Raw genomic sequence first — 27,850 nt, forward strand, 5'->3', positions numbered from 1 at the left:
CAATTGAAAAGGGCCTCTATAAACGCAAATGAAACGTCTTTGGGGCTTTCAACTCCCAGGAGCTCAGCTATCATTTTCAGAATTCAGCATTCAAACAGCATCTCTGCGAGAAATGCAATTCATAGTTATATTTTCTGATTGGGGTCTAGGAAACAGCAGAGAACATCTCAACTAGTATAAGCTAACTGTTAGCATTAGCAACTCCACCACACAGCAAAACTCCTCCAGGCCTGGATGTAATTTTGTATTGTTAAAAAGAGTGAACCACAATTTTTAGGTTTCTCTTTGTATTTCTGTTCATATGTGTGGGGGGGATTCAAAGTTTACTTAAAGTTGCCACAAGTTTTTCTTTGTAAATCACAAAAGTTGCGTGGAAAGCGACATTCGCAACTTTCAGAACCTTTTTGCGTGTAAGTAGGTTTTATAAATGAGGCCCCAGGTTTATTTGTTCGTATAAATGAACATTTACTTTTCACCACGACTGTTAGTTAAGTAGAGCATCCATCAGCCTCACAGTCCAGGGTCGTCACAGGCACGCCGCCACCCGTGACCCGGTACGATGGAATGAAAGAGGTGATTTGAGAGGCAGAATCAGGCTGAGCATACAGCACATTGATCCCCACAGAGTTCATGAATATTGTAACAAGCCTGCTGCAGCGCTGAAACAGGAACCCCTGAGCCCCCACCAACACACACCAGCTGACCCCCTGCAGTTTAGCTAGTGTAACACTAACCCCGGGATGAACACATGCACACAGCCCGAGGCCACTCAAGTAATGAATACACCTGAAAATTCACCTGTAATTAGAAGGTGATAATGAATCCATCCATCAAGATAAGCCCAGCTCGTGGCCGCTGAAGCGAAAACCCACTGGGCTGGGACAAAACACAACGCAGCCCATCATTTAAAAAGGCCGCGCAAAACCTGGCAACCACTTTCACTTTAAACTAAACACACCCAGAAACCTGACAAGCATTCGTAGCTCCGGCTAAACTTTTGATTAACATTTCTTGTTCTCACGAAAGTCAGATTTCATGGCATATTTATGAATGCAGCTGAATTTGGAGCTCTGGATTCATTGCTGGGTCAAACCCCGTTCAGACTGCTATATTTAGTTACACTTGCACTTACCCTATTGGTAATTTAATTGAAGCTGCGTGGCAGATCCAGCTGTATTTTCCACTCAGGTTTAGTATCATGACAGAAGATGAAGGAATTGTGCTTGCATGCAGCAACATGATCCCCAGTGAAACAGATGATTCGGATTAATTTAGACACGCAACGTTGGCATGAATTGCTCTTATTTACACAGCAATTAAACACAGCGGCCATATTTTCTCACTTTTAAAAGTCTTTTCGCAAATAAAACCCAGTTTACTCAAAACTTTATTATTAATACACTGCTCAAAAATAAAAGGAACACTAAAATAAAACATCCTAGATCTGAAGGAATGAAATATTCCTGTTAAATGCTTTGGTCTTTACATGGTTGAAGGTGCTGAAAACAAAATAACACTAAAAACTTATCAATGGAAATCAAATTTATCAACTATTGAAGATCCGGATGGGTTGCACAGTGGCACAGTGGTTAGAGCTGTTGCCTTGCAGCAAGAAGGTCCTGGGTTCGCTTCCCGTCCTGGGGTCTTTCTGCATGGAGTTTGTATGTTCTCCCTGTGCACGCGTGGGTTCTCTCCGGGTACTCCGGCTTCCTCCCACAGTCCAAAAACATGACTGTTAGGTTGATTGGTCTGTCTAAACTGTCCTTAGGTGTGTGTGTGTGTGTGCATGATTGCTTGTCCTGTGTGTCTCTGTGTTGCCCTGCGATGGAGTGGCACTCTGTCCAGGGTGTACCCCTCCTGATTGCCCATTGACCGCTGGAGATAGCCCCCAACCAGGAAACACATTGAATGAGAAGGCGTGTTCAAATGTTTGGCCTGTACTGTGTACATATATACGTAAAGATTTTTCCTGCAAATGGAAGAACGTAGCTCACTTGCATCACCGGGCATTGCTCCTCGCCTAAACCTAGTTTGGTCTCGGTTCTGAAACCTGGATATTCTGACAAAGTACTTCTGCATTGGGGACAAAACAATGCTGTACAAACCATGAATCCTGTCTACAGAGATGCAATGACCAGCTATGTACACCACATATGTATCTTAGGCGACTGTTGTTTTGTAACAGACTTGGTTGTCCAGTGGTTACAGTGCCAGGCTGGGTACTTACACTGCAGGACTTCCAAGGCCAATACAACAGCAGGATCACCTAAGACACATTGGCGCGTTTTGTGGTCCACATCTTTAAAGTCAAAGTGTGTCAGGATTGTTTTTTCTACTTCCTGGTTCGGTCACATTCCTGCTTTTTCAAAACAACAGGATAAAGGTTTGAGCTCTGTGTCACACTGAATTAATGTTTAGAAGTATTTAAACGCTTCTTCAGTCTGTGGAGCTCCTCTTGCTCAGAGTCAACATGAAGCTTCAGGCTATTAGTATTTCCTGGATTTGCTTCCTGCTCTTTGGCACTGGCTCTTGTTTCCCTGCGAGGAAAGTCCCTTATGGTGCAGGATCTGGATCTTCTACAGGTAGTGATGCCAGCTTTGCAGGATCCGGTCACACTAGCAGCGGCCCTGGATCAAGCTTCCCTAGTGGTAGTGCCTTCTCTGGCTTTGGTTCTGACGGCTCTCTGAATGCTGGAATTGCTCAGATGGTTGCTGAGCTGATGGGCCTGAAGACTGACCGTCCTTACGTCCAGTTCCCCTGGAACTCTGACCATGTTCCTCTAGACATGGTAGAGGAGCGCCCTGTGCAGGGGCGGATTTAGGACTGAAGAAGATCCGGGGCTTAACACACACGCGCGCACACACGTACGCGCGAGCGCACACACGTGACACGCACTAGTCAACATCATATTTGTCTTGTACCACATAATTTTTAATCTGAAGCTACATATTAAGCATTTTCAGGGCAGAGTATTGTTCCTGATAGTGTTTAGTGTGAGATGATAGTAAATATTCCCTTTCTTTCTCCAACAACCAGGGCTGGACTGGGACAAAAATTCAGCCCGGGCATTTTGACTGGAGACCGGCCCATCACCTGGTTTTTGTGGAAAAGACATTAAGCCTTACGCTGTTTTTGACACACACCAACATACACTTTCTTGTTGGTAATATTTATGTATCAATCTAATAAACGTAAACCTACACCATCCTTCCTATCCTGTATTCTAAAAAGTACTTAGTAAAAAGGAAAAAAGACCACTTGATTAAGGTAACACCCCAAACAATCTCTAACACTTGGTAGAAACCTGACATTAAAACAGAGAGAACTATTAATCAATAATGAATATTAATATAAAAATACATTTATGGAAATTTTCATAAACTGTTTTATTACCACACCAACTAGGAAATATTTTTACAATACATTTAAAAAAGAAAGGAGACAGAGAAAGGTGAGATAAAATAACTTAATTGACCATTTAAGGTCTTTTTAGAGATCGTACTGGTGCAGTATCTAGAAAATGTGGGGAAAATGCTGACATCATATACAGTATTTACGTCTGTAACTATTTGTTAATATGTTGTTAATACGAGTTGCAGTATTTATAGCTATCCTGTTAGGGTGTGTTGGACGGAATCTTTAACAAAACACATAATTAATAAATTATTTGTGTATGATTGTGTGCATTTAGAATATCTATATTAAAGTCTCCACAAACACCAACTTATGATTATTTGTATTTAATTCTACTGTACATTTCTGAAAATTTGTTCTGAAAAATAATTCATTATTAATAATTAATTATGAAATATTTTGTTTACAAATGAAATTCTTACCTTCTTAACTAAATATTTAACTTTAAGTAAATATTTATCATCCAAACTAACTATTTAACTTTTTAACTAAATACTTTGATTGCAAACTAAATATTTGCCTTCTTAAATATATATTTAGCATCCAAACGAAATATTTAACTATTTAACTAAATATTTTGTTTACAAACCAAATATGTATGTTCTTCAGGGCCGTGCAGAGAACTTTGACGGGGCGGGTGCTCAAAGTTAAAAAAAAAGGGGGCACTTATAGAGCAAAACTTTTAAACAGATTCACAATCCAACAAGTTAGAAAATTCAGATAATGAGACCCTTGGGTTCAAACAACATAATAAAAATATATCAATTAGTGTCATTAGTGTTAATGTTAGTTCATAAATAACAGTTTTGTTTATAAAGCTGACTTATATCTAGAGGTGTTACAACCATATTTTTGCCCCTGATCCGAGTCCAAGTTGTTTGATTATTGATTATCTTCCAATACTGTGTCCTATTCTGATACCAGGTGGTGATGCAACGCATTATAAAAGAAGAAAGAAGTTGTCCTTCTGTCTGTATTTGTTATTTTAGCCTGAAAAGGTCACTCATTCAGGAAGTACATTTAACAGGAATCAAGATAATTTATTGCTATTGCACAGGTGTACAACCAAAGATATTTTGCACCCACTAAAGACAGCTCTAGTAAGAGGTAGTAAAATAAATGTAAAATAAATGCAACCACAGAGACTTATCCAGTGTGATCTACAGCTATGTTAGCTGAGATCTTTTTCCTGTCAGGAGAAAATTCTTGATCCCATTCCATGATCTCACTGAACTTACCACTAAACATGAGAGCTCTGCTACCTACCTAACAACAACACCCTTTACACAAAGGCACCATCATCACATACATGGCAGGAGTCTCAGAGAAACTGAGAAGAATCTTCTCCAAACACAACATCCCGGTAAACTTTAAACCCAACAACACCCTCAGACAGAACCTGGTCCATCCAGAAGACAAAACACCCAAACAGAAGCTCAGTGGGGTCGTTTATGCAGTCCAGTGTAGGAGCACTGTCCAGATGTTTGATAAACTAAACAACAATTACACAAGAAAATAACACAACACAGGAGAGCCACCTCTTCAGGTCAAAACTCTGCAGTCCACCTTCACCTGAAGGACAACGGACACACCTTTGAAGATGACAAAGTCCACATTCTGGACAGAGAAGATAGATGGGGAGAGGAGTAAAAGCTAAATGTCAAAACGTGAAAACCCCACTTTAAATAAGGGAGGGGCTTAGATTTCACCTTTCCAGTACCAATAATGCAGCTTTGAATCTCATTCAGTTTCAGTCTAGGTCACACCTTCCTGCATCTAATCAACACGATGACTCACCATCAATAGAGGCTAACCACTCATCGGGAGATGGAGAGGCGGGGTACTCGGAGTAGTTTCTGCTCGTTAAATAACAACAGACAGCTACAGCTTATGAGCTTGACTCTCCCATATTCCAGTTAGAACTGACAAAGCTCCTCAGAGGAGAAGTGAAATGTTTTAAAGAAACCAAAGAAGTCCAGTTGCCTTCATTTGAATCCTTTGGAGTAATAGTCAATAAAAAATACATAATAAAGTAATAAAACATATATAATTATGCTCACATTCCCTTTTACCATCTCTTTGTGGGAGGCAGAAAATTTATCACAGTTAACCCTCTTATGACCATAAATATAACAAGTATTTTTTGTTTTTGTTTTATGGCTTTAAAATTGTAATAAAAGTGTAAAATGTTTGTAACTCTGCTCCTTTTTCCAGAACAACCTCAGCTTTCAGTGTCTGGTTTGTATTTAGTGTTTATGTTTATTAAAGTCTGTAAAACTGCAGCTTAAATGAAAAAAAATAAACGGATTTGAATTTTCTTTACATTTATTACTAAACAGGGACTTCAAAATGACTTGAGCAAACTATGTCAAAAGAACAATTTAAACTCAGAACTGCAAACACTCAGAAAACAGTGTGGCCTCTGACCTCACAATTACCAGTTTAATGACTGCAGCCTGTCTGTGACCACAGGTCTACGCTCTGGTCCAGAGAACGGGATACAGTAAAATAAATACTAGGTATCATAAAACAACACTCATGGGCTACTTCACAGCTGTAGCTACATTTCTACCAGCCAGATAAAAGGTTAAATCTAAACATTTCATTACAAAAAGTCAACTAATAAAATTCTGCACTGATAAAATGATATTTTCAGCTAAATAAATATTTACTGTACGTATAAATAATGCTGGAATGAAGCTGAATCATTTAGTAAACAGTTGAGTGTTCAAATAAAAACCAACGTGGCTTTAATCTGTCCCTCCTCATGTCACTATGTACAGAAACAGCCTTCTGGGACACCTGACCAACCAGGTGGATTTTATTTGTGACGTTTCCAAAACTTTATAAAAGCTGCTGATGAAGATGATCTGTCTCCTCCCTTCGGTTCTCTGCTCTCCCGTCGCGGTTCCTCCGTTTCTTTCTGTGACGCTGCAAAGCTGGTTTCCCTTTAATAGCGATTTTTGGAGTAACATGAATTACATCATGTGACCCCTTCATTGGAAAGCTAGTTTTATGTACTTTTAGAAACCGTTTGAATTATTTTTATTCGATTAGTAATTCAGAAGTTATGACCCGGAGAATCTAGAGTGGGATGTGATTCTTGAGGACGATGACAATAAACTACACCTGAACTTGGTTTAAATTTGACCCAGATAACTTCTTACCTGAAATTCGGTTCTGCCACTTGGACAGGCAGCCGACTCGGGTTTCTCCTCCTCCCTCTTTTCTTCTCCAACCTGTCGCTGGGCTGAGGCTCCATCACTTCCTAAATTGATTTTACTTGAACCTTCACTACCAAACAACTGTGAGATTTTAACACATGTGCCAGCATCAGCCTGAAGGGCCTGTTTCTTTTAGTCTAATTTTCTCCGCTCCTCCTTTCCGTTTTTTGTTCTCCATTTTGTTAAGCTCGTCTGTCTGTTTACTGAGACTCAAACAACTGGCGGGTGCATCAGACCTCTGGCTATTGGTCCAGCCCAGAGTGTATTATGACCAATTGGCCAATCCACCAACTTTTACGAGGCGTCGCGTGGGGCGGCGCAGACAAATTGTCCGCAACAACTAGAGGCCAGAAAAAAGAAAAAAAAAAAAAAACAGACACACCGGCCCATAAAAGATGAAAGGGTCGGCCCAGCGGGCAGTTGCCCGCTATGCCCTATGGTCAGTCCAGCACTGCCAACAACTTTACCTGATAGTAAGCTAACTTTAGGCAAACCAGCAGCACAACAAATATTTTCAAATAAGACTCACAAACCTGAGTCAACACCAGTCTCATCAAAGCTGGGATTCTGTCGTTGTACTTTTTGTCTAAAAAACGTCCTTATGTCCATCTTCACTCATGCGTTTCAGGCAGAGACTGCAGAAGAAGCCGGCTGCTGAAGGGCTTCTTCTTCAGTGGTGGAGGCTCAGGCAGGCTGTATACAAACTACTGCCAGCTGCTCCCTCTCTGTTGGACTTTGGTACTGCATGTTACTTCCGCGATTTAGATCCGGGGCTTTTCATGAAACATCCGGGGCTTCAGCCCAAGTAGCCGGGCCTAACGCTGCCCCTGGCCCTGTGTACCCATCATCCCACGTTGTCCGTTCCAGCAGCGGTTACCAGCGTGCACGAGACTCTCGTACCGACAGCAAATACGCCCAGGAAACGTTTTCAGACTTTCTTGTGCCTGATACTCAAGACTCCCTAGGAGCCGGACCTCAGAGGCAACGCAAGAGCAAGTGAGGTGAAATGGAAACGCAAGCTTGGGGTGAAAGTACAATAAAACTTTATTTCCCTCAAAAAAAATAATAAAATAAATAAATAAATAAAAAGTATTTAAACACTGCTGTGGGTGCAGACACAACCTAAGTGAGAATGCAGTAACATTACTGTTGATGCACAAATGCAGAACTTTAAACACACAGTGCTGCAGTTCTCTGAAGAACATATTTTTACACAATTTTCTTAAGCCAGTTTGTGCTAAAATGACCCATTTACTTGGTTAATGAAACATTTCTCAGCCCCCACCACCCCCCTGTGGCCAGAATACTGCACTTGCAACTTCAGAGTACCCGGACCACTCCCCTGAAGTCTCACAAAGTCATGCTTTACGGCAATCCATGTTTACACCTCAGGACAAACGAGCTCCGGACGTCACGTGACTCTCAGAGAGTAGACGCCATGTTGGCAGGCAACAAAAGTAAACAAATTGAATGGGATCGGCTTGGATTTTACTTCGTCGGAGTTTACTTCACACTTTAAAACCGAAGAAATCGTTTTATATAGTCAGAAATTAAATAGACTAAACATCTCCGACCCTTACCGTGCCCCTGGGATACTTTTTAAAAACGCCAGAAGCTGTCGGAGCGGACCTGGCCAGGGAACGCCTTGGGATTTCCCCGGAGGAGCTGGCTCAAGTGGCTGGGGAGAGGGAAGTCTGGGCCTCTCGACTTAGGCTACTGCCTCCCTGACCTGACTCCGGATAAGCGGATGAAAATGGATGGATGGATGGACAAACAACAGTAGTTTAAATAGAGTTCTGTGCTGTTTAAATGTATAAACTGAACGCCAGGAGAAATCACTAGTTTGATTTTTTCCGTGAATAATATAAATATGTCAGGTAGGAGCGTCTCAGGATCTGTCTGAGATCTGTCTTGGTGAGACAGATAATAGCAATCCAAAGTGCTTTTTATGTGTGATCTGACAATTGATCAACCATTGCTTAAAAATTAAATACAGCTTAGCCGGTTAATTGCTGTGATCATAAAACACGTAAACGGCAGCACGCAGAAAGAGTAATAAGACAGAAAAAGCCACGCCAAAATAAGTTTAGGAAGCCCACTAAGAATCGTAATAAAAGCATTTTACCAAACACAGTTGAGGAAACGTTGGTTTAAGTACCTGATATGAAGCGGTCGCTGCATAAGCGAAACCTTTACTCTCGGGATCCCACAGCTTCATTTTAGCCCGGTCACTAGCTCGTTTCATTACAATGATCCAACGTTTGCGGCGCTCTGGATCTTGGGGAATCCTGTAGATGGCTCATTCCTTATGTCGCCCACGTCTGTTCTACATCCTGGGGCACAGCAGGAATCTACCATATTTCCCGTTTGATTGAGTTTTCTGACAATAACAAATAGTCCAGCTGCCGGCTTCTACCTGCCAATATGGCGCCGTTTCGATTTGAACTGTTGCATGCCGGGAGAAGTGACGTCAACTCCCGGAGCTCTACAGATGGTTAACATCTACTGTAATATGTTTGTCACGGCGGAGCCAAGTTTTTATTTTTGGGTGGGCCACGGTAATTTTGGATGGACCTTAATAAGCAGTGACTTAAGTGAAGCAGGCAGGTCACTCTAGAAAATTTCGTTTAAAAAGACATCATAATGTTTTGCCCCCGTCAGTTCTAAAATATGAAGTAAAAACTCCCAATTTTATTTTCATTCATTTTTCATTTACAGGCACCAGAATGCATTACCTGCACTTCTGATATTTATCTCTCAACGTAGGACTCTTTCATAAGGGTACATGCACACCAGTAGTTTTTACGGTTATTCATGGGGCAAAATCTCCAACATTTTTGAAAAAAAAAATCCATCTTCCAGTAAAAGCAAAGCATCCAGCCCGCCTCTCCAAATGCGTAAAATGTGCATCACAGCCGCTAGGTGCCCCGCGCGCACCATCAGCTACGTCAGCCCAGACAAGAGCAGAGCAACTAGAGAAAGAATAGAGGATAACTGTGTCTGGATGTGGATGGAGATTACATTTTACAGCAGCCTGATCATCATTTAAACACGTAAACCATCACCTGTCTTATAGTCCAAGCTATCAGCATTATTTTAATTGGTGTGTGTGTGTATGTGTGTGTGTGTGTGTGTGTGTGTGTGTGTGTGTGTGTGTGTGTGTGTGTGTGAGCGTTTGTGTTTGCGCGTGCGATATGAAGCAAAACAGGAAGTGACAAAAATTGCAGTTCCACCCTCATCCGCTAGGGCAGTGGTCCGCACATGGCAGCCTGCAGGCCACGTCCGGCCTGCGAGCCCTCTCTTTGTGGCCCCCAAACCCCGCACGCACCCCCCCACCCCCACCCCCGACGGCAGACCGGGAGGTTTAGGATAAAGCTGAGGAAAATAATCAAATAATCAATGCATGAGATGCGGGCAAAAACGGTTTTGCGTCATAGAAGAGTACCATAATCAGTTATAGTGGAATGTGAATGAGGAATGGCGGCACCAGCGTGGCTTCCAAATCTGTCAGAGCGGTGTTCGCCACATTTACCGGGTAGGAAACTTTGATCTGCCTTTATGTGGATCTGCAGGGCTGAGCGCTGGAGTTGTAACCTGAGACCGAACCCGAATCGAATCAGCCCGACCGGTTCTGCTGGATTTGGGCCGTAAATTATGTTAACTGAGCGGGTTGCCGCGCGGCGCGCTCCGCTCGCTCGATCAGCGACTGAGAGAGAGAGAGAGAGAGAGAGAGAGAGAGAGAGAGAGAGAGAGATTGTCTGCTCACACAAGAGAGAGGATCAGAGGACGCTCCTCCAAACACACATTATTATTTTCATTATTTCATTATTGTTTCTCCTGGAAGCGCTCAGTCAGACCGAGTGCTGTGATGTCGGGAGATCCGGTCTAGGGGAGGGAGCGGGGTGAGTGACGGCGGCTGCAGCGTAATCATCTGTCTCTTTTATTTAGGGACACGGAGAAGTTAAATGGAGAGAAATAGAAGACAGAAGTTCTTGTTCCACTTTATTCTTTATTTCTTTTAGAAACTGGGAGGAAGCTTTGGTTCATTTTAAGTTACAGGAGATCTTGTTTCATGTCTGCTCCTCCAGAGACAGCATGGACATGGGGGTTACATGGTGAGGGTCACACAGGACAGGTTAGTGCAGTCACACAGCCGAGCTGGAGGGGGACAAGTGTTGTCCTTCTTTATATTGCAAGCTTGTGTGTTATGTGCATTACAGCCAGTAATCCAAACTGCAGCAGCACCCCATCCCCCCTCTTGCTTCTGGGTCTTTTTTGTGTGTGGCCCTCGGACCATTTTAATTGAGGACCCCTGCACTAGGGGCTGGTGTCCGAAGCAAGCAAATCCTTATTGACACCCATGTTAAAAATGCCAATTTCACAGTAGAAATAAACATGTTTACAGCCTGATTCCAAAACATGTTTTAGGTTTAATAGATCTAGTGTACACTCATGACAACTCTTGGGGGGGAGGGATTTTTGTCACTGTTCTGTTTAAGTGTATTAAAAGCCTAAAGTTCTGAATAATTAATGAGCATCAGACCCACGTGACCGCAGAGCTAGCTCTGAGGAAAAGCCTCAGGCCCTGTCCACACGTAGCCGGGGATCTGCCAAAACGTAGATATTTTTCTACGTTTTGGCCTGTCATCCACACGAAAACGGAGTTTTTTCACACGAAAACGAATCTTTTTAAAAACTCCAGCCAAAGTGAAGATCTGTGTTTTCTCCGTTTTGGGTGACTGCGTGTTGACGGACATAACCGGAGTTTTAAGGTCCGTAACGTCACTTTCCGCGACAAAAAATGCTGACATCACGTGTGCGACCTGTGTTTACACTAGCCGGCATCATGGAAGCCCTCAGAGCTGCGCTCTGTCACTACCCGATCCATCAATTGTCTTTCTGCTTGTTTGTTTTTGTAAGCGGAATTACTGCTCCTTGCGGAAGACCACAGACAAAAGATGAGGTTAAGAACGGGGGAAGTACTGCCGCCTACAGGTCTGGCATGTCCTTAACAACGTATTTGTCCGGGTACGTGTGGACAGAGTTTGTTTTTAAAACGCGGTGGTGTGGATGCATGTTTTTGGAGGGGCGGATATTCGTTTTTAAAAACCCCGGCTACGTGTGGACTAGGCCTCAGTCTGAGCCTCGGCCTCGCCTGAAAACTGTTCCGCCATTTTCAGTCTCTCAACTTAGACCATTAGTTACAGCATTTGTGCGTTCTTTTTGGATATTATTTGTGCAAATGTTGGACAAAATGACTTGCTGTGGTATTAATTGCACTAATAGAGCGTCCAAGGAGTCTCCACTTCATTTTTTTCGGTAAATCAAATTATACTTACAGTATGTATTTATGTCGATAATTTTAGGTCACTGCCTCTCTTGTGCTACCTGAGCTTAGATTTTAACATGTACTGTTTAACCATGAAATTGAAATTTAATAGGGTAAAGCCCAGTGCATTTAACATTAGGCTGCATTTTGAAAATGAGTTGGAATATGACATGTTGGTGGAGCTGGGTTCCGACTATCGTTATGGTCCCCTCCCCTCAGCGGCAGCTTGGCGCATCTCTGATCGCAGCGGCGCCTGTCTGCTGCGCGGGCTGCCGGCTTGTGGAACTCTAGGATGAAAACAGATGTTTTCCGCCTGGTTCTACCCAGCGGTTAGCCCAGAGCATCTCTGACTCAGAAGCTCCGGTTTTGTGCGCAGTTAGCTCCGGTTGTAGCTAGGTAGCTACCTCCGTTAGCTTAGCTAGCTTTCGGTTAGCTTGTAGCTACATCGATTCAGTTCGACGGGTGTTGCCATTTGATCCCATCCTTAGCAGCCCCAGAGCTGAAAGAGAGTTGCGACACTCCAATAGAATACTATGGAAAGAATGGAATGCGAAAGTCACGTGGTTCATGTAGCTTTGAATAGTTCCAAACAACCCCCGCTGCTACATTGACCGCAGTTCATTTTCGGTGTTTCAGAAGGATTTTCTCCGGTACGTTGATGAAATGTTATTATTTTTTTGCATTGTGAAGCGCTAGCTAACCGCTTTGTACCAAAATAAGCCATCGATGATATTTTATGTTGCCAGTTTAAGCTAGATAACCTTTAATGAGTTAATTGTGTGCAGCATGTTGATTGTGAGCAGGCGGGTTTAGACAAGCTTGTCTATAGACGGGTTTATTTCAGTTTGTTTGATTCTACGTTTTAAAAATATTCCCCACAGTTTGAAGTTCTAAACTTTTTACATCATTAGTTTTATTTGGGATTTTTTTGTACAATACGTTGCTGATTGCTGTATCAACACGAACATGCATCATAAATGGAAGCACAAATGGAGAAACCAATAATAAAGAAAAATGGGATTGTGAAGAGAAGTCATTATTTAATATTTTTAAGTAAATTTTTCCGGATAACTCTGACTGCAGCAAACTGCTGAAGCATGAGACAAACAGGATTACAAGATATGTTTATCTATTTTGTGGACTCAAGTAATAAGAATAGAATTACGATAATTCAAGAACAGTAGTCGAACACAATAACTTTTAAAACTTAGACATTTTCCATAAAACTGCTCATTTCCACTTGCTTTATAATATTAGTATTTGCAATTTTGTTATTAAGTAAGGAATGACAAGAAATAAGAATTAACAATAACACAAAACTATCTATAAATAAATGTCAAAGAGAAACTAAAACAAAAATCTTATGTGACCATTAAAGGTTAAACTGTGTTGTTTGTCCATCTTCATGTTTTCATAGTGGCTGAGCGGAGAGCTGACCAGAAACAACGGTGGTGGCAGAACCCAGTTGGGTCTGTGATGGAGTGATGCACGCCTGGAGTGATTGCCATCTCATCCACAGTAAGCACACACTCTCTTTCAATCTCTTTCAGATTTTTTACCTCCAAACTGAGCATGTCAGACACCTCTCCTAACACACCTGGTTCCAGCTTAATGGGCTGCATTTGTCTTTGCAGGGTTCTAACATCAGGCAGAGGGATACTCATGTCCTGAAGAAACCTGTAGCCTGTTGAGCCCACTGAAAAACCGAGTTGTACGGCCTTTTTGATTGTCTGTTTACTCCATTTAATGCCTCTTGTGTTTTTCATGCCTTTTTGACTTTCCAATTCCTCCCATAGGTTTTCCAGCTGGGTTCCCTGGTTGCATACCCTGTTCCTTTCTCCTCCTGGCCCTGACGCCGGCTCCTCATGGCTTCCTGTGTGGTCACTGGTCAGTGGATCAACGTGCAGTGGTTCTGCTGTACTTCTCATTGCGGGATCCTTCCTCTTCCTTGGTTCAGGGCGATGAACAAACAGGGTTGGAACAGCATCAGACCTGAGTCTCAACTTGCCTAAGCTTAGTAAACTGTCCCTCCTCAAAATGTGCCTGTAGAGTGGTGTATTAGTTTATTTCCTACCACATTTAACTGTTTAATTGCAGCCTTGTGCGGTTGAGAGCAAAACTTGCAGAGCCTTGATAGAAAACATTTGAGAGTGAACATTAAACTCGCTGCACACAGCTTTTTCATATCGTGATCTCTGGTCATGGTGAGGTTGCTCCTGCTGACTTTAGCCAACCATTTTCTTCTTCTCTCTACGTCTTTGGGGAAGCCATAATTCTGATTCCTCCCTCAGACCGATTGCTATATGCAGCGCAGCCAACCATGGTAAGATAATCAACCTATAAAGTTATCATTAAAATACTATTTTTGTACATATAGAAATGTTGAACAAATCCAAAAATATAGATGTAAAATTAAATTTTAGAATTGTATCCAACCCTAAAATTTATAATTTATAATTTTAACCCACTGAAAATTTTTATTTTAATAATAATCAAAATAAAGTTATTCAAAAGAGTTTCATTAGGTCTTGAGTACACCGCTCATAATTAATGATTCAGCTTATTAGTGCATATGTAATGACTAAACATAATGTTGGTAAAAATGCTTTATTAAAATGCTATTATACATGTTGTACAAGTTTGTTATTCATTTTATCACAATTAAAGCACTTTTTATCTACTGTGTTTGACCATACACTTTTATAGAAATTTTCTCTTTAATTGCTATTAGTTGGGCTATAGAAGCCAGATAAACTGGGTTATAGATGCATGTACTGTCTTCACATAAAAATATAAAGTAATGACTGTAAAATGTATTCTACTGAACATAATAGATCGTCATTCAAAGCATAAACAGCTACAAATTTTCTTCAAGGTAAGCTGGAGCAGAATTCTAGCTTTCAATAAATCACTTTAAAATGGATATTATAACTCGAGTTTAGGGCTTCTTGTAGGACTTAAAGTTATTAAATATGCTTATATTAGAACAGTGTGTTGCAGTACTACATCAAATTTATTGCTATAGTATATTATAGTAAAGTATGTGGTCTAAATGTGTTCTACAGCGTGTTAGGACTGGCGTGTTCCTGTAATGTAGAACAGTCACGAGTGTCTGTCTTCCTACAAACGCTCGGAAAAAAATAAATAGGCTACTTTGTGAAGGAGTTAGGACATAATATATAATATTATTCAATAATTACCAAAAATCACCAGGGAAAATGTGACAATATTCAATTTTTGTGATTTGTCCCATCATACGCCGTTCAAACTGACTCAAGGCGCTGGAATGTTTGGAACTATTGAGAGCTCCGTGAACCACGTGACCGCGAGTCGGCGAGTTCAAAGCGTGTCGCAACTCTCTCTTTCTACAGCTCTGTACAGCCCTACCCTCAGCTCCACCTCTTTTCCCTTTTGTGGAATTGTCTGTGCGTGACGAGACATGTGACACAATCAAAATGGCGGTGGTGGCCACCTCCCATTTCGGATTAAAAACTTATAATACGAGCCTATGGACAGGAATTGTCCAGTATATATATGTTGATGGTTGTAACGAGTGGTTATTTCAGTCTCAAGCCTGAGTCATGCTTCTGCGTCTGCGTCAGTGCGGAGACACGCAACGCCAATATCCGTCCTTGCGAGCCTGCTGGAGAGCGCCGCAAGGACGCACGGAGTCGAGCTCTCTTTTCTAAACATCCGTCCGTCGAGACGGAGAATGCAAGCTTGTGATTGGTCAGGGCACCGCTGTCGTATACACCGCCACCATTGCGCCCTCAAAAACATAAAGAGAGCCGAGAATAACTAGCGGCAGACACGGAGAAGCTTGAAGAATACCTCGCGAAAAAACTCTAAAAATATGAACGTTTAATTCTCCCGTGACTGGAGGAGTGAAAAGATGCGCAGCAAGCGTTTTCTTTGTGGACGGAAATGACAGGAAACGTGGGTTTAGAGGTGGCGAGTGCATGAAGAGGTGGGAGAATGAGAGACAAATTTATCCCTATTAAAAAGTTTCTTATATACAAAAATACACAATATAAACACACTATCTTGGACCGGATACATGACAGGATACCACAGAACAGCGCTACGCCCTCTGTTGTCCTGGCGGGGAATTGCTTTGCAACACTCCCAGGAGACGGAGATGTATGAGGGCAAAATGTCTCCGTCCGTGCGTGCGTGTCTCTCCCTGTTGGAGCTGACAGAGAAGCATGAATCAGGCTAAAGTTGCTCTTCTGTCAGCTTGAATCAGTCGGCCCATTTTCTTCTGACCTCTAGCATCAACAAGGACTGCCGCATACTGGATGTTTTCCCCATTTCACACCGTTTTTGTAAACCCTAGAAATGGTTGTGCGTGAAAATCCCAGTAACTGAGCAGATTGTGAAATACTCAGACCTTCCTGTCTGGCACCAGAAACATTTCTTAGAGTCATTTCTATGTGCCCAAAAACTACCCATAGTGTGATTAATTTTTAACTGGGCTGAGTGGATTCTTTATATGGGCTGACGCCAACAGGGCCACAGTGGGGAGTTTTTGGACACATAACACTGTGGGGTGCCCGCAGAAACCCCCATACGGTATAAAACTTGGCAAACTGCAGACCTTTGGGCAGATACTACTGTGGGGTGCTACAAAAATAAACACTGTTAAAGCATGCGTGCAACTATACATTGGGGTGGCACAGGGCCCCCCACAAGAGCTCAGCATGGGGTGAATTTGGGCAAATATATCTGTAGGTCGCCCTTAACTAAATCCCCAAAAGGCCCACATGGAAAAATGTATATTGGCTCCATTTATACACAAGATCCTTGTGTGTTAACTCTGGGGTAAGTGTGGGTTTTCCCTGCCTATACTACCCCAGACACAGCCCATGGTGGGCCCAAACAGCCATGTGTGCTGCGTGTCTTTCAGTGTGAATTCTAGTCCAAAACCATATCATTGGATTTTGAAAATATGTAGGCTTTTTTATTGTAACATACACAACACAAGTTCACTAAATACGGTATTACAGTTATTATAACATCTGATGATGGTAATGATGAGGCAGCAGTAGTTTAGGAGGTAGAGAGAGTTGTTCAGTAATCAGAAAGCTGCAGGTTCGATTCCAGCTCTGTCCAGGTTCACTTCCTCACGTTGGATGCAAAGGGCAGTATTAGCCAATTAGATGATCCTCACCAGCAGTGTGTGAATGTGTGAGCGCATGAATGGTAAATGGCTTGTATTTGATATAGCGCCTTCTAGAGTGCTGGAGCCCCTCAAGGCGCTTTACAACACAGTCAGTCATTCACCCATTCACACACACATTCACACACTGGTGGGGATGAGCTACGATGTAGCCACAGCTGCCCTGGGGCGCACTGACAGAGGTGAGGCTGCCGAGCACTGGCGCCACCGGTCCCTCCGACCACCACCAGCAGGCAACGTGGGTTAAGTGTCTTGCCCAAGGACACAACGACAGCGACAGACTGAGCGGGGCTCGAACCTGCAACCTTCCGATTACGGGGCGAGCACTTAACTCCGGTGCCACCGTCGCCCCGTAGCGTGTTTAACTACATACTAGAATTAACGCTATGCTTTCGTTCTTTTTTAAACACAGAAACAGTTTTGTTTACCTGTTTGTAGCTACAGTTTCGCCGACAGCTGCCGGCTTCTTCAGGCTGACGCTGATGGTGGCGCGTCACTTCCTTCTCCGTTTATCTGCGGGCAGCAGAGGACGTTGTCGCCCTCTTTTGCCCGCTCTCCCCTCTCCGACGATGCAGTCCCATGCGTGGTCCAGCGTGTAAACTCCGTCGTCCCTGTTCATGGTCCCACATCCACGTCTCCTTATCTCGATTGCTTCCTTGATCCATCTTTTGTATTTTTGTTGTTCGGTGGTTATGATCCGTGTGCTGTCCCAGTCCATTATATGGTTTTCTCTTAAGCAATGATCTGTTATGGCTGACTTTTTTATTGTACTTTCTGCTTCTTCTTTTGCTGCTCTTGTGTGTTTACGATTTGCCTCTTTCTCGCACTCCTTTCTGTGTTCTATTGTCCGTGTGTTGAGTTGGCGTCCGGTTTCTCCTATGTATGTTTTATTGCATATTTTGCATGGGATTTCGTAGATGACTCCACATTTTTGTCCAGCTGATATTTTGTCTTTTGGGTGCACTAGTCTGTTTCTAACTGTTGTGTATGGCTTTGTTGGTGTGTTTATGTTGTGTTTTTTCATTGTTGCTCTTATTTTTTCCGTTATGCCTCTGATGTATGGTAGGGTTATCACTGGCTTTGGTTCTTGTCTTTCTGGGTTTCTGGTTCTTTTTTTGGGTTGTTCTTTGCTTTCTGTTTTTGTTTGTTGTTTTCCTTTGTTTATTGCCCATGTCGGGTATGCGCAGGTCTTTAAAGCGTGTTGTATGTGTTTGTCCTCTTGTTTACGGTCTCTCTCTTCTGTTATTATGTTTGCTCGGTGATATAATGTTCTGATTACTGACATTTTGTGTATGGTGGGGTGTTCTGATGTCCATAATAAATATTGGTCTGTGTGTGTTGGTTTCCTGTATGTGTTTATGTTTAGGGTCCCGTCGGTCTGCCTGGTGATTTTCATGTCCATAAATGCTATGCTGCCTTCTGTTTCTAACTCATAAGTGAATTTTATGTTGCCCGTGTCGTCAATATTGTTTAAGTGCTGTGTTAGTGTTTCTGTTTGACCTTTTGGTATGATTTCCAGTACGTCATCCACGTAGCGTTTCCATAGTTTTATTTTGCAGTTTGGGGGGGCGGTGGCTATGGCTTTTGGTTCCAGGAAAAAGAGTTCATAAAAGTAAAAGAAAGACACATAAAGAAGTTAAACAGACTCATAAACAAGAAAAAGAGGGGAGAAATGCAAGGCAACTCCACACCAAACTCATGGGTATGTAACATTTCACAATACAAACTAACAGAAGCAGAAGAGAGCATATTAAAGAAAGGTTTAAACTTTGCAGTCACACCAAAAGAAATACCATATGATGAATTTATTGTAGCAACAGAACTAGCATGTCAACAGATCACAGATGAGGGAAAGAAAGCAGAACTCAGAAATAACATAGTTGGGATATTAAAAAACAGCCAAATTCAACACAGCAATATTACAAAAGAAGAACAATCAGCCATGACAGCTTTATCCAAAAATGAACAGATAATTATTCTACCGGCAGACAAAGGAAGAACCACAGTAGTTATGGACAGAGAAAAATATAAACAACAGATGAAACAGATGCTAGAAGACAAAAATACATATGAAATACTTAAAAAAGATCCAACAGAAAACATTAAGAAAAACATGAAAAAATTACTGAAGCCACAGCACGAAAAAGGCAAAATAACAGAAAAAATGTACAAACACTGGATTCCCACAGCAAATATAACACCAAGAATATATGGAACACCAAAAATACATAAACAAAACACCCCACTTAGACCAATAGTTGACAGCATAGGTACACCAACATACAACATGGCAAAAGATATCAGCAGAATCATCAGCCCGTTATTAGGAAATACAGACCAACACTGCAAAAATAGCATAGAACTGGCAAAAGAACTAAAGGAAATTACAATAGAAGACAACGACATACTCATCTCACATGACGTCACATCTCTGTTCACAAAAACACCAACCCAAAAAACCATAGACATAGTAGTTAACAGAATCAGACAAGACAAAACTTTACACAAAAGGACAAACCTCACAGCAGATGACATAGCACAACTGATAGGACTGGTAGCTAACTCCACTTACTTCACATACGACAACACAATACACAAACAACTGGAAGGCTTCGCCATGGGTAACCCGTTATCAGCCACCCTGTGCGAGTTTTTCATGGAAGACCTGAAACAAAAAGCCAAAGCCACCGCCCCCCCAAACTGCAAAATAAAACTATGGAAACGCTACGTGGATGACGTACTGGAAATCATACCAAAAGGACAAACAGAAACACTAACACAACACTTGAATAACATGGACGACACGGGCAACATAAAATTCACTTATGAGTTAGAAACAGAAGGCAGCATAGCATTTATGGACATGAAAATCACCAGGCAGACCGACGGGACCCTAAACATAAACACATACAGGAAACCAACACACACAGACCAATATTTATTATGGACATCAGAACACCCCACCATACACAAAATGTCAGTAATCAGAACATTATATCACCGAGCAAACATAATAACAGAAGAGAGAGACCGTAAACAAGAGGACAAACACATACAACACGCTTTAAAGACCTGCAGATACCCGACATGGGCAATAAACAAAGGAAAACAACAAACAAAAACAGAAAGCAAAGAACAACCCAAAAAAAGCACCAGAAACCCAGAAAGACAAGAACCAAAACCAGTGATAACCCTACCATACATCAGAGGCATAACGGAATAAATAAGAGCAACAATGAAAAAACACAACATAAACACACCAACAAAGCCATACACAACAGTTAGAAACAGACTAGTACACCCAAAAGACAAAATATCAGCTGGACAAAAATGTGGAGTCATCTACGAAATCCCATGCAAAATATGCAATAAAACATACATAGGAGAAACCGGACGCCAACTCAACACACGGACAATAGAACACAGAAAGGAGTGCGAGAAAGAGGCAAATCGTAAACACACAAGAGCAGCAAAAGAAGAGGCAGAAAGTACAATAAAAAAGTCAGCCGTAACAGATCATTGCTTAAGAGAAAACCATATAATGGACTGGGACAGCACACGGATCATAACCACCGAACAACAAAAATACAAAAGATGGATCAAGGAAGCAATCGAGATAAGGAGACGTGGATGTGGGACCATGAACAGGGACGACGGAGTTTACACGCTGGACCACGCATGGGACTGCATCGTCGGAGAGGGGAGAGCGGGCAGTAGAGGGCGACAACGTCCTCTGCTGCCCGCAGATAAACGGAGAAGGAAGCGACGCGCCACCATCAGCGTCAGCCTGAAGAAGCCGGCAGCTGTCGGCGAAACTGTAGCTACAAACAGGTAAACAAAACTGTTTCTGTGTTTAAAAAAGAACGAAAGCATGGATTTACAAAGACACAGCAAGAACACACCTAAGATAGAATTAACGCTGTTTGCTATCAGCTTGTTAGATTCTGAGAAAAGCTCAAACAAATTGACAATGAAGCTTCTATCGTAAAAAAACATCTAGGATATCATATATTCGATAGAACAATGAGCTTGGTCTATTTTTAATCCAAAGATTAATGTTTAATTTAAGATAATTCAATTTAATAGCAAAAGTTTATTTATTGAATCAGAAGTTTAAGGAATCTTTGCTTTTTCAATAACCAAAAATATACACCATTCTGTGTTTCATTTCAAAGAAGAGTCAGGTTTTTAAAGTTAAGAATTTATTACTAACACTTTTGAAAATGACAATTTGAAATGACAATTTAGAAATGGCAATTTTAACAGACAATTTGATATTAAAACTTGTTTTAAAAAGCAAACCTGTGACTGAATGGAAACTAAAATGAAAATGTGAGTTTTGGATGCGTGAATGAATCAGAAGGTTTGTTTCAGCGAGAGAATCGTTCTGGGTGGAAAGTTGTTTTGCAGCTAACTGATGTTTATTAGAAGAAACAACATTACAGACACCATCTGTCAAAAGTGTCTACCTCACCCAGATCAGGAGACCCTCTTCTTGATCCGAGATGTCAGGTGGAGATGATGTCCTCCGGGCACGAGGTTGGTAGAAGGACCTTAGTGCGACCAAATCGGTCCTGAGATGTCTCCGTGGGTCACTCGAGTGGGGAAACTATTAGCGTCTCAAAATCAATAACTCTGAAAGAGTTTTGCGTCGGCTGGAAACAGGTGCGTTTATTCAGAGCAATCCTATCGGCGTGACAGAATGCTTAGTGAGGCTGGGGCGGCCGACCCTTTTCCCCTGGTGGGTTCAAGAACTGAACTTTTTGCTGCGGGAGATTTAGTTTTAACAAAACCCTCAGAACACGCCCTCTCAGCGTCAGAAAGCTTGGTCATGAGGTAACAACATGCGAGATGATTTTACCCTTTACCCTGGATATCCTCTGAATGAGGTGGTTAACGTGCAAGATGACCTTCTGGTTTACTGAACACACATTAGGATTATCAACAATAATTATTATTATACCCAAAGCATAATAAGTAATTTCAGTAATTAAAATACATTTATACTGAATCAAGAGATTATTTATGATGGTTGTAATAACAGTAATAAAGTCAAGAGTTTATTAAAATTATTATTTAAAATTATTATTTTGAAACTTGAAGTGTCCTTCATCTTGGGACGGAACAGCAGCAGATAAAGATGGTTTCAGCAGACATCACGGCTCCTGGCAGTTAATCTGTGGGGCAAAGTAACAGAACGACCCAGCTTGACTCAGCTGGGAAAATGTGACTTTTGTCACAAATTAGAGGCCATTCATGACGCTACACCCCATAATAAAGGAAAGTGCTTCGGATACCTTGAAAAGCGCCATCTAAATCTAATCATAAATATTTTTATTTATATCAAATGGTTAACGGTGGGAAACCCACACCTGCCAGGGTACCACTGTGAAATGCATGGCACATGAGAGCCCAACAGCAATAGGCCACAGCAGGGCTGCAGTGGGACGCGCACATATGCAGGCCAGGGTGCTGCCATGAAATGTGGGGCACATGAGGACCCCTCAGCAGTGGGCCACAGTGGAGCCATACTGGAATGCACACGTGTGCAGGCTTAGGTACCGTAGTGAAATGCGGGGCATATGACGGCCCCACAGTGATGGTACACAAATGCAGGCCAAGCCCTGTTGGACACCTACATGGCTCCAAATGATGTGGCCCATATGTGGCCTACATTCCACGACAGCTGTGGGTCCCACTGTCGGCAACTCTCCGTGGGCCACATTTTTGCCCAGAGAGAACCCACATGCGGTCCCAAACAGACATGTTTACTGGGAAGAAAATCTGTTTCAATGGAACCTTCCTTCCAACATGGCTGACACAGACTATTTTCACTTATTGTACCTTTAATTAAAATAAATAACAGAGCAGATAATATGCTGCATTCTGAACCCCTGTTAAACATACAGGCAGGTTCTGCTCAGACAAGTGAAAAGCAAGTTGCAGTAGTCCATCCTGATGGTTCGATCCATCCATTTTCCATTCAACAGGCTGGAGGTAGAGCCAAAGGCAAGTCTCTGAGAATCAAGTTAATCACCGAAGAAATTTTATCAAAGCAACAAATAAAAACAATGAAATACAAATTCTGCATTAGCATTTTCATTCACCTACTGCATAGATACCCCACCCCCAGTCTCCACAGGCCAAGTGGAGTCATATGCAAATGATGTTCCACTGTGTTCAAGACAAAAGCTAATAAACATCAGCTGTTAAAGGTTGGCTGTAATTGGTTAAAGATGTCTGCTGTTGGCCAGTAGAGTGAAAGAAAGGCTGATCACAAACTAGGAGGCAATAAAATGAGCTCGTTTGCTGCCAACAGCCTGAGTGCGTTCAGAGATGGGTCCCATGCTGGAGATCTGGGTCGATGGAGGAGAAGTAATTACACTCTTCCCTAAGTGTCTTAATGGGACTGCCTTCATTGTTTACTTTTCTGTCTTCTGTGTAGCACTGGCTCATTTTCATTTATAATCAAACCTGTGTGTGTGTGTGTGTGTGTGTGTGTGTGTGTGTGTGTGTGTGTGTGTGTGTGTGTGTGTGTGTGTGTGTGTGTGTGTGTGTGTGTTTTGTAACTCCACATAATCTTCACTCTAAAACATTTTCCTGAAAACAAGCTAACTGAATTTACAGAAGAGGACTGAAAAGTAAAAAGTAAACAAAAATATTCTGACTTTAATCTCAGAATATGAATTCTAATCCTGTTCCTTTGTAATGACAGTTTCACTACTCGAAGAAGAGCTCTGGGAGTTTTCTGAGTTTTTTTTAATACCGGTAGTTGGGGAAGTGTGTGACCAAAGGTGCTGTCAAAAGACAGCTTTTCACTTTCTCACCATTGTTGTGGTTCTGGTTTGGTTCTGACTGAGCACAGCAACGTGCTGCAAGTGAGAAAGTTATGAACTCCTCAGTGAAAACAATGCATCATAAGAAGCTCTGGACTGTGAGTGAGCGCAATTCTATTTGCATGTATAGAAGCATCTCCTCATGCTGGCTCTCCACACTAAACCCTGACCCCAGCCTTTAACCTGCCAGGGTTCTTCTCTGTCCTGCTCCTGATCAACAGTTTCAGTGTCAGAAGCCTGATGTCTACAGCGAGGAGAGCCGTCCATCAGTCAGCCGGGTCTCTCCGGGGATCGCCGAGGGATTATTGGGCATTGAAGCAGCTTCACACAGTGAGCCACAGTCCGTCTGATCAGAAAGGCACTCGCCAATCTCTCCGCCTCACCCCCAAGGCCGGTGATTTCACAGGGATTAGCACACAAAGTCAGCTAATCTCTCCCTCCACTCTCTCTGTATTTACGGGCATTTCAGACATGACTGCACACACTCACTGGCTGTCACACACACACACAAAACATGATGAAATACACAGAAAATTCTGTGCAGCTACTGTCATAACTCAATAATCAAATAGTTCAACAACACTTCTGTAAAACACTGAATAGAACTTAGCTCAGAAAGCATGGCTTGGTCTCATATATGTAAACAACACCAAAGTCTGAGCAACAATCATCTGGAATTCAAATTCTGATCAATAAAAATCATGCTGGAGAATTATGTCACCTACCAGAATTTAATGTTTCTTTTAAAAAAAACAATAATAAATGATGAGAACTTTTCCATTCAGAACATTATTTAGTTCAGAGTGTTTTATGTTGAACTATAAACACAAATTAACTCCATCGTATCTGATTTATGTGTAACAGACACAAGAAATGATTCAACCAACACAGAGAATAGAGCTTAAAATAAAAGTTTGTTGCAGGAAAAATGAAGATGCCGTGGGCAATGACAGCATGACCTAGAGGGGTGTGATTGGGAGGGACGGCCCGCCTGATCTGAACTCGAGTGGTGTTTCGTTATTGGACTTCTGTGCGAGCCGCAGTTTGGCCATAACGAACACCATGTTCGAACATAAGGATGCCCATCGGTACACTTGGTACCAGGGCAGCCTAGGTCGCAGGTCGATGACAGATTTTGTAGTCGTATCATCTGCCCTACGGCCGTATGTTTTGGACACCCGGGTGAAGAGAGGGGCGGAGCTGTCAACTGATCACCACCTGGTGGTGAGTTGGATCAGATGGCAGGGGAAGATGCTGCGTAGACCTGGCAGACCCAAACGCATAGTGAGGGTCTACTGGGAACGCCTGGCAGAAGAACCTGTCAAGACGGTCTGCAACTCCCACCTCCGGCAGAGCTTTGACCACGTCCCGAGAGCAGTGGGGGACGTTGTGCGCCTTGTTCCACTCTGCGATTGTTGAAGTGGCTGTTGCTAGCTGTGGTCACAAGGTGGCCGGTGCCAGTCGTGGTGGCAACCCCCGTACCCGCTGGTGGACACCAGAGGTTCGGGGAGCCGTCAGGCTGAAGAAGGAGGCCTACAGGGCGTGGCTGGTCTGTGGGTCTCCGGAGGCAGCAGACAGGTACTGGATAGCCAAGTGGGGTGCAGCAGTGGCAGTTGCCGAGGCAAAATCTCGGGCGTGGGAGGAGTTTGGTGAGGCCATGGAGAAAGACTATCGATCGGCTTCAAAGAGGTTCTGGCAAACTGTCCGGCGCCTCAGGAGAGGAAGGCAGCAACTCGCTCACACTGTTTACAGTGGGGATGGGGAGCTGCTGACATCAACTGGGGCTATGGTCGGACGGTGGAAGGAATACTTTGAGGAGCTCCTCAATTCCACCTACACGCATTCCGAGGAGGAACCAGAGCCGGGAGACCTGGGAATGGACTGTCCGATCTCGGGGGCAGAAGTTGCTGAGGTAGTCAAACAACTACACAGCGGCGGAGCACCGGAGACAGATGAGGTTCGTCCTGAGTATCTCAAGTCTATGGATGTTGTAGGGCTGTCATGGTTGACACGTCTCTGCAACATTGCGTGGTCATCGGGGGCAGTTCCTAGGGAGTGGCAGACCGGGGTGGTGGTCCCCATCTTTAAGAAGGGTGACCTGAAGGTGTGTTCCAACTATAGAGGGATCACACTCCTCAGCCTCCCTGGAAAGGTCTACTCCAAGGTACTGGAGAGGAGGGCCTGATCGATAGTTGAATCTCAGATTGAGGAGGAGAAATGTGGTTTTCGTCCTGGCCGTGGAACTGTGGACCAGCTCTATACCCTTGCAAGGGTGATGGAGGGGATATGGGAGTTTGCCCAACCAATCCACATGTGCTTTGTGGATTTGGAGAAGGCTTATGACCGTGTCCCCAGGGGCACTCTGTGGGGGACGCTCCAGGAGTATGGGGTGGGTGGCTTTCTGTTAAGGGCCATTCAGTCCCTTTACCAGAGGAGCGTGAGTTAGGTCTGCATAGCTGGTAGTAAGTCGGATCTGTTCCCGGTGAGGGTTGGACTCCGCCAGGGCTGCCCTTTGTCACCGGTTCTGTTCATTACCTTTATGGACAGAATTTCTAGGCACAGCCGTGGTGTGGAGTGTGTCGAGTTTGGTGGCAGGAGAATCTCATCTCTGCTTTTTGTGGATGATGTGGTCCTCCTAGCTTCATCCAGCTCTGACCTTCAGCTCTTGCTGGGTAGGTTCGCGGCCGAGTGTGAAGCGGCTGGGATGAGGATCAGCACCTCCAAATCTGAGACCATGGTTCTTGACCGGAAAAGGGTGGCTTGCCAACTCCGGGTCGGGGAAGAGGTCCTACCTCAAGTGGAGGAGTTTAAGTATCTCGGGGTCTTGTTCACGAGTGAGGGTAGGAGGGATCGGGAGATCGACAGGCGGGTTGGTTCAGCATCTGCAGTGATGCGGATGCCGAGCCGATCTGTCGTGGTGAAGAGGGAGCTGAGGCAGAAAGCCAGGCTCTCAATTTAGCGGTCGATCTACGTCCCAATCCTCACCTATGGTCATGAGCTTTCGGTAATGACTGAAAGAATGAGATTGCGGATACAAGCGACCGAAATGAGTTTCCTCCGTAGGGTGGCCGGGCTCAGCCTTAGAGATAGGGTGAGGAGCTCGGACATTCGGGAGGGACTCGGAGTAGAACCGCTGCTCCTCTGGATCGAAAGGAGTCAGTTGATGTGGTTTGGGAATCTGGTCAGGATGCCTCCTGGACGCCTCCCTGGGGAGGTGTTTCGGGCATGTCCTGCCGGCAGAAGGCCTCCGGGTCGACCCAGGACATGTTGGAGAGGTTACATCTCCAATCTGGTCCGGGAACGCCTTGGGGTCTTGCCGGAGGAGCTGGTGGAGGTGGCCGGGGAGAGGACCGTCTGGAGCTCCCTAGCTGAGATGCTTCCCCCGTGACCCGGACCCGGATAAGCGGAGGAAGATGATGACATGCACATGTGAGCACAAACATGCTGATGGAGAAGTATAAACTAGCCTTAAAGCTATGTTCACACTGCAGGTCTAAATGCTCCATTCTGATGTCTCGATTAAGTACAGCTTTCTTGTGTGCTAGTTGTTCACACTAGAACTTAAATGCTCCAGATAGAGTGACAAGATAAAAAGCAGCAGACAGCACAAGGTTTGGAGGAGGAAAAGTGAACGCAGGCATTCTCCTCAAGGGCAAGAAAAAAATATGTTTTCCTTTGAATACTTATCTGATGGTGAGTTAATGTTGCGAAGCTGTTGTCCGCCAGATTTGCAAACATAATCATATTATTTCTTATTTAACACAGTGCAGTAATTAGATGTTTTTTTACCTTTGAATGAAAAAATCTGCGGTAACAGACCATTGCACAAGGGAAAATCACACAATGGATTGGGATAGCACATGAATCA

General features: G+C 43.2%; 1 protein-coding gene and 1 long non-coding RNA gene across 2 annotated transcripts in view; one reads left to right on the forward strand and one right to left on the reverse strand.

Annotated features, from left to right (window-relative positions):
* The window catches only part of LOC107383247 (retinoic acid receptor beta), a 289,762-nt gene that overhangs the window by 138,336 nt on the left and 123,576 nt on the right, over nucleotides 1–27,850 (reverse strand). The gene's annotated exons all lie outside the window — the stretch shown is intronic.
* Nucleotides 12,312–14,595, forward strand: LOC139061914 (uncharacterized). The gene is made up of 3 exons (XR_011515557.1): nucleotides 12,312–13,485; nucleotides 13,602–13,678; nucleotides 13,764–14,595. It is a non-coding gene; the product is annotated as an uncharacterized lncRNA (long non-coding RNA).

This window comes from Nothobranchius furzeri, chromosome 11 (assembly GCF_043380555.1).
Source record: "Nothobranchius furzeri strain GRZ-AD chromosome 11, NfurGRZ-RIMD1, whole genome shotgun sequence".
Classification (NCBI taxonomy): domain Eukaryota; kingdom Metazoa; phylum Chordata; class Actinopteri; order Cyprinodontiformes; family Nothobranchiidae; genus Nothobranchius; species Nothobranchius furzeri.